Source organism: Urocitellus parryii, chromosome 3 (genome assembly GCF_045843805.1).
Source record: "Urocitellus parryii isolate mUroPar1 chromosome 3, mUroPar1.hap1, whole genome shotgun sequence".
NCBI classification, from domain to species: domain Eukaryota; kingdom Metazoa; phylum Chordata; class Mammalia; order Rodentia; family Sciuridae; genus Urocitellus; species Urocitellus parryii.
In genome coordinates, this window is record NC_135533.1 from 109,914,348 (window position 1) to 109,923,389 (window position 9,042).

Here is a 9,042-nt window from a genome sequence, read left to right on the forward strand (position 1 = left end):
GCATGCCAGGCAAGCGCACTACCACTTGAACCACATCCCCAGTCCTTTGTGGGTGTTTTGTACCACCCCTACTAAGAGAGCGAGAGAAACAGGGAAACAGAGACACAGAGAGAGAAAAGGTGAAACAAGAATTAAGTTAAAATACTTAATTAAATACTTAACAGATGTCATAAACACACATATCTAGTTACATTTTCTCCTAAACCTGATTGTATTACATTTTTAGACTTTAATTTGGAAAATAAAAAGAATATGACATAAACCATTAAATCTTAAAACTTGTTAAAATATGTCTTTAGAAATTCTTTATTTCTGGAACAGTTACCCAGCATCCTTCTGGTGCTGTGACTGCCAACTATGAGATGTGACAGGCAGAGCTAGCTTCTGTGTGCTAATCCTCCTGGTTGGCAAGACTCATCATTAGGGTTCTGATTCTCTAGTACAGGCATCCTGGAGAGGCAGAAGAGTGGCATACCACAGAGAGAAGAGTAAAAATGATCCAGCAAACCTGTCCAGAGAGTGACTTCTTCTCTAACCTCAAAGTACCGGAGGGTGGTTCCCAGCATTTTGTACATTCTCAAGTAATCTCTGGACACCATTCTTTGATGCAGGGATTTCAAAGGTATCCATGGAGCACAAGACAGAGATCTTACTGGTAAAACTGAAGAATATAGTGCATTGCTTAGATACTGACAGAATATAATGAAATTTTTAAAAAACCTGATTTTAAAGCAGCTAAATTTAGCAAAACTTTCAAAAAAGAATCATCATTTGAGAAAATTTTTCCTTAAAGCATTTGCTGAATGAAGACAGACTCAATATGGCAAAAAAAAGAGACATTATCCATAAAAATATATTTATGTAATCTGAGCATACTAAGTCTCTTTATACAAAAAGAGAATGTTTTCTCTTGTAAAAATGTTATCAGGACACAGGGAAGAGGCATTTGAAAATATTGAAGATTTTAAATTTATTACCAATAAAGAGCAATCTTGAAGACTTCAGGTAACTTATAAACAAAATTTTAAATAAAGTATTATAGACATATAAATATATAAAAAATATAGAACATAAAAATATAGACAACATATTAGACAAATATGTCCAAGAAACTAAAATATGTAACATAATAACTATTCTGTTTGTCATTTTGAATGTTCAGAAAGAAATAGAGATTTAATATTTTGTTTAAAAAAGCAAATATATTGATTGTTGTTTGGAATTAGAACAAAATTATAAAGCCAGAAATAAAAGTATTTATTACTCAATAAGTAAGCACGTATGAATAATTACATCATTTAAATTCTTTTTAGTGTCCTTTTCTCATTCAAAATCATTCTTCTATTAAGGTATTAAGACTTTTGTTATAAAACCACAATAATTAAAATGTGGTATGAAACAAGAGTAGGAAAAATATCACAATTAGATAGAATAGAGAGTCCAAAAGCAGAGCTACAGTGATATAAATGTAGATTTTAACAAAGGAAAACTTCAGATAAGTGCAAAAATGGTCCTTTCAATAAAAGGTGTGATATCACTTGGATTTCAATTTTAAAAATGATTCTTGATCCTTTCTTACATAGTGCACAATAAGAATTTAGAGGTTTTTAAGATCTAAATAGTAAAGGCAATGGAATACAATTTTTTTCAATAAATAAAATGAAGCATAGGGGAAAATATGAATAGTCCTGGGGAAACAGAAAATGGGAGAAATTATCCCCCAAAATAAATCCCACAGATTTATCAAGAATGTTTATATGTAATTATGTATGTAACAAATATGAAAATAGAGCATACAATATAAAAATGAAAATGTATTTCACCAAATTAAGGAGATCCAAATAACAAATAAGTGAATTAATAGATTTTAAGTCTCAGTCATCAAGAGCTTACAAATTTAAAAAGTAAATCTACAATCATATACTACTATACACAGATACTACAATACACAGAGTAGAATAGCAAAGCAAAACAAAAATTTTAAAAATCCCTGACATGCCTAACACATAGGTGAGTATGTAGAGCAACTAGAATTATCATACATTGCTGGAGGGGTATTAATTGGTACAGCCATATTAGAAAACTCTTTGACAGTAAAAAATAATGTAAAATCATTGTGTATATTATGGAATCAAACAATGAGAAATATTATAAATATTATGAGTTTTATCTCTCTCACTATAAAAGAAATGAAAATCAATGTTTGGGGAAATGATAAAAAGTAATCCTGAGTGGTTGGATGGGAATTATAAATAAAAGAAAAATCTCATTAAAAGCATTCCATTTTAGATAATAAGCTATATAATCATTTCATATGTAACCTCTTACTGAATTTTTAATGATGTTATATTTATACATATTAAATGTGAGTGGGATTAATAGATCACTAACACGTCTCTCTGTTGAACTCTTCTAAAATTTTACATTTTCTGCCCATTCTCCTCCTTTCTCTCTTTTTTTATATGGATGGTTTAGTCTTCTGTAGGAGTAAGCCTGAATAGAAAACATTTTATTTTTTAATCAGCTTTTTCAATGCTGTGACTAAAGGACCCGACTTGAACAACTGTAAAAGAGGGACAGTTATTTGAGAGCTCATGGTTTCAGAGATCGTAGTCCATATAAGGCCGGCTCCAATTCCTCAAGGCTCTAGGTAAGGCAGGATATCATGGTAGAAGAGTGTGGCAGAGGAAAGCAATTCACAAGTAATCAGGAAGCAGAGAGAGAGAGTCTCCACTCTTCAGATACAAACATATAACCCAATGCCACACCTCCAAGTCCCACCTCCTTCAGCAACACCCTACCACTACAGTTACCATTCAGTTAATCACTATCAGAGGATTAATTCACTGATTGAGTTACAACTCTTATAACCCAAATGTTTCTCCCCTGAACCTTCTTGCATTGTCTCACATGTAAACTTTTGGGGATACCTCACATCCAAACCATAACAACATTCTTCTATACAAATAAAAATGTTCACTTCCTATAGGGCTGTTGTGTTTTGAATAAGACTTAGGAATTAACTCTATAGGACCAAGACCCTACATTTATGCCCTAATTTAACTTTAATTGCTGCGATGAAGTCCTGTATCTAAATGCAGTCACAATGAAAGTTTGGACCTCAATACATAAATTTTGAGAAAACACAAACATTTCATCCAAAATAGTCATCACTGAGAAAATTTTCAAGATACATAGAAAAACCAATTCCACATATTTACAATTATCTAGATTTGACTAGACAGGCATCAAGTGAATACACCTGAGCAGGTATAATTTGATTTCCCTGATGTACTTTGAGAAAGGTTAAAGACTTTATGGCCAACTTGGAATACCAGGGTGCAGATCTTCACAATTTTTAGGAATACAAAATAATAAACATGGGAATCTAATCCATCAGATGAGGACCATGATAAAATGTCTCTCAGTACAAACCGTTCCTAAGGGCCTTGGTACTCAAGGTGTGAGCCATAGGTTAGTAACCTCAGCACAGATGAGAGGCTAGTTAGAAAGGCAGAATCAGAGAAGCAGAAAATGTGTAAAAACCATGAGCATTGTTGGTAGAAATAAAAACCTTGTCAATATAAAGGACAAAGCTTTGGACTCATTTGAGCTCAGAGATTGGAATTCAGAATGTGAAACTGATAGTTCAGTGCTCTTTTCATTGGACCAAGAAGTTTATGATATTAATCCCAACACATTTTTAAAAAGTCTTAAATATCTGTATCAAAGATAGAATTTTATTTTGAAATATTAGTGGTACCAAAATAGTTTTTAATAATCTCATGTCTGCCTTTTGTTTCTTTTTACATACTAGAATCTCAACTGATGGATAGCATTTGTTTGAAATTTAATGTTCCTTTAGATTTATCTTTGCTTCTTTTAAAATAAAATTCAAGTTTATTATTTTTAAATAAGATGCAACATGAATTTATGTTTACAATTGAGAACACTAAAACTGTCAATTAAACGATGGCACAATACTACCTTATAACATAGGATTTTTATTTTATACTTAGAGCAATTTCTTTTTTATACAAGTCTTATCATAAATCGTCCACCTTACATACATAAGAAGGAAAATACAGGCAAAATAAATTGATTAGTACATTCCTAAATTTATCTTTAGATGGTGATTCTTCTGAATATGTTGCAAATAATATTTTTTGATATCCTCAAATAATATTTTTTGATATTCCCATACAGTATTGTCCTTTGTGCCATCCAAAGTATTGATCATGTGACATTGTGTGAAAATACTTCACTACTATTTCTGGAAAATTTTTCAAACCACTTACACCTTTCTGCAAGTTTTGATGTTCCCATTCTCTTGATCCTAAAATAAAAGGAAGGGTTAATCTCCCTCCTCAAATGGTTATTGAAGGTTTTGCTGACTGTTACACTAAACCTGACTTTCCCTGTCATCAAGCAAAAGAATACGCTCTGTGCATGCTCAGTGACTACTCTCTGGCAAACAGGGACTGTAAGACCCACTCATTGTAAGTATCATCCTAATTTCAAAGATGTAAAAATAAAAGAATCTATGAATTTACACAGCTTCTTTCTATTTCCTTTCTTCCTTTGTCTTTTCTCCCTCCTTCTTTCCCTTCTTCTCCCCATCCCTCCCTTTCTTTTTGTACTTATTTTTTTATTCTAACTCCATTTTCCCTCTCATGTTAACTCTGCATAAAAACCAGCTCAATGAGAATAACATAGACGAAGTAATTTGAAGGAGAAATAGGCACCAACTTTAAATTTGCTTTGCATTTTTATAGAATGGTAGCTTTGAGAATTCAATAATACAGCAAACACAACAAACTTCCCACTCCAGGGGAATAGCATTTCACTTGGAATGCATCTTCTAAAACACTTGTAAATTATATTATTTAGGATCTGTAGGGACTTACAAACTCATAAAAGAAGAGAGCAATATGATCCAAAATAGTCAAGCCTCCATGTAGGAGGTATCTGGGTTTTAGTTGTTGTTGTTTTTTTTTCCAATTGTCAAAGTACTACATAGTGGGGACATATTTTTGGACAAAACTTGAAACATAGTTTATGCATATGCAATTTTTCATAATGGTGGGTTGTAACATTTTAGCAATGCAAAAAAGAAGAAATTTTTTTTTTGTTGTTTTGTTTTTTCCACTTTCTTATTGCATAGACTCAAGTTCCATTTTCTTTAGACATAACAGCCTCTGAACTGGAAAATTTCTTACATACTCAAATGAAATCATGATATAAATAAGTAAAAGAAATGAGCTTAAGATGAAGCTTAATGTACATTTTAGTATGTTTTCTTTTTTTAAAAAAAAAAAGATAAATTGGCATCTCAGGATTACCAAATCTGTGTTAATTATAAATTGGACAATGATTGTGGTGAAATTTCTAATTTTATGTATTTTAAAATTTAATACTCAACTACAAATTTGTATATCATAAACTTAAAAAAGTAATTCAAAATATATGCCAGTTGTATTATTTCATTTGTACAATAAAAGCCTATAAAATACAAAGTAAATTCGCATTGTTTCTATTTTTGTATGTATGTTTGTGTATGCATCTCAGTAGCTGGATAGTTACTATGTCGTATGGCATGAAAGATGGTGTTTTAGTCAGATTTGTTGCTGCTATGACTAAAAGACCCAACCACAATAACTGTAGTGCAGGAAGTTTATTTGAGGGCTCATGGTTTCAGAGGTCTTAGTCCATAGAAGGCTGGCTCCATTCTCAGGGCTTGAGGTGAGGCAGTACATCATGGCAGAGAACTGTGGCAGAGAGAAGTAGCTCACATGGTGATCATAAAGGAGAGAGAGAGAGAGAGAGAGAGAGAGAGAGAGAGAGAGAGAGTATTCTTCAGATACAAATATATACGCCAAAGCCATGCCCCAATTCCCACCTCCTTCTGCCCCACCCTACCATTTCCACTATTAATCCATATCAGGGGATTAATTCACTGACTGGGTTAAGATTCTTACAATTCAATCATTTCTCCTCTGAGCCTTCTTGCATTATCTCACACGTGAACTTTGGGGGACCACCTCACTGCCAAACCATAACAAATAAAGTTCCCCATGTTTGGTCCTGTAATATAGAATCTTTAAATCTTTCATGAGTCAAAGTTATTAGGTCATATTGGCTTTCTTCTTTTAATGAAGAAATGCCCGGGAAATTAAGTAATGAAAATGATTTACTTCTTATGAACAAAATGTTCTCAATTACAAGAAAAATATTTTTTGGAAAAAAGTAATAACTAATAATTAAGTCCACACATAATGAATCTGGAAAATACAATGAAGTAATAATTTTCTGTCTGAATGTTGCCAACATCTGTCACCATGAAATTGTGTTCATAATAAACTGCTATCTTTAATGACTCAGCTATGAAAAATTAATTAGGAATTAGGATTAAAAATTGGGGGATGTAATAATGGGAGACTACAAATTAATCATTTTTCTCCGAAATTAGAGTTTAGCCTTGCACATGCCTCATAGTATCTATCAGAAATAATTCTGCAAAAGAGCATCAATATTCATAAGTCCAAAGCCTGGTTACAATGACAACATGAGAGTTGCCAAATTTGGCTCAACCTCAGTTTCTTTACCTGCATGATGGGAATATTAATGCCTATTTGTAACATCAATGTACATCAATGTGTGCATCAATGTACATAAATCCGTAGGACCTTTATTCAGAAATGTCAGCTCTTAACAATAGTTACAATAGCTGCCATTGAAATGATACTCTCACTTTAGGAAGTACGTAAGGAATGATTATTCTGACTCTTATTATTGAAACCAAAATTACTTCTTTGAGGACTGTTTTTTTTTTTAAATTCAGCATTTTTGCTGCTGTAACTACAAGACTTGAAGAGAACAATTTTAAAGGAGGAAAAGTTTATTTAGCAACTCATAGTTTCAGAAGCCTCCGTCCATAGTTGGCTCCATTCCTTGAGGCTCAAGGTGAGGCAGAACATCAGGACAGAAGAGTACACCGGAAGAAAGGAGCTGGGAGCATGGCTCCAGGAAGCAAAGAGAGAGCTCCCTCCACTTCTCAAGGACAAAATGTATACCCCAAAGACATGCCCCAAAGGATCCACCTCCTCCACTCACACTCCACCAAGGTATAGTTAACACTCAGTTAACTTTATCATGGGATTAATGCACTGATCAGATTTAGGGTCTCATAACCCAATCATTTCACATCTCAACCTTTTTGAATTATCTTATATCTGAGTTTTGGGGAGGACCACATCTAACCATAACAGAGACCCAAGTTAAATCTTGGGGATCTGCTACATCATAGCAGCAGAGCCTAATTTAAGACATGAAGAAGTTTTTTCCCACAGAGATTTTTTTCATTGAAAATGTGTTATTCAATCTTATCTAAATTTTATCTCTTACCACCATATCGAATAACAAAGGAAGGGGAAGATTTTTTTTCTAATGGGAGTGATCTTCAATGTTGATCATCTGTCATCATTTCAAATTCTTCACATTTAACAGTGTTTTATCCCCCCAAAAAAATTCTCTCAGAATTGCCAATGGGAGGCCAATTATGTCCACAATTGTAACAAGTGCACCATAATGACACAAAATTCAAGGAAGGTGTGTTAAAGTAATTAGCAGGGAATACAAAGGAAACACAGGAAAAGCCATTATGCAAATAGATAGTCATTCAAAACCAGCCTTCTGGAAAAAGTACAAGATCCTTGGTTTGGATTACAAAAAGGGTATAATTTTTAAAATCCTCTACCCTTCAAACTAAGTCATGTTAGTGTACTTTGTTTCTGAAATTTCTACTTTAAGACATACCACAAAAAAAAAGAGGTCTATTTATAGAAATACAACTTTGTGCTCCAAAGAAACATGTAGTTCCTCAATTAGTCAGATTTGGCAATAATAAAACAAACTCAAAATCTTCATTCTTTGCACAAAACCATTAACTTTTTTGATGTGTTACAAAATTGAAATTGATGGGTTGGTCCAAGAAATGGGTCATATTTTCTTATACTCCCAATCAAGAATAATAAATTGTTCTGCTTAGGACATGCTGCTTCCCTAGGAAAGAGCAGAGGTACCAAATACTAAGCTGGATTCCAAATGGCATTTAAAGTCTCTAGGCCTATGTGGCATGTGGCATACCCATTCACATCCCAATTTCTGAAATATACACACCATCAAACCAATATGGAAGGATTAGGAAAGGTAAGTGTATACACACACACACATACACACACACACACACACACACTATTATAGAAGGTGAGAAAAAATATTTCTGTAAACCAAAAATAAAAAACATTTTTGTCTTATACATAATGAGAATATATTACCTATAAGAGAAACCGTGCAAACCAAATAGCCAAAATGGGTGGGAGAAAACAAGTATGTCATGTCATAGGAAGTCAAAATAAGGAACTAATAATGTAGGCTGCAATTACCTGGGAAGATTTCAGCAAAAGAAAACAAGAGTTTGGTAACCAGTGAAGCATGCTCTTCATCTCCAATCCTACCAACCTTAAATAAGGTCAATTCAATCTATACAAAATTTTGTAAATATAGCATTTCTCCCACATTTTTTATGGCCATTTTCCTGATTCAGGGTCACTGGATCTCTTGCCTTGACTGAAATGGTCTTAATGCTTGTACTCTGGCCTCTCTCCAATTACTTTTTTTTTAATTGTTTCCTTTTTAATGTCTCCATTTAAAAACCTGAACCTCGATTTTTTTTTAAATATTTTTTTTTTTTTTTTTTTTTTTAGTTCTCAGTGGACACAACATCTTTGTTTGTATGTAGTGCTGAGGATCGAACCTGGGCTGCATGCATGCCAGACGAGCACGCTACCGCTTGAGCCACATCCCCAGCCCCAAATAAAAAAAGAAAATAAGATACTTGGGAATCAACCTAACAAAAGAGGTGAAAGATTTATACAAAGAAAACTACAGAACCCTAAAGAGAGAGATAGAAGAAGATCTCAGAAGATGGAAAAATGTACCCTGTTCATGGATAGGCAGAACTAACATCATCAAAATGGCGAT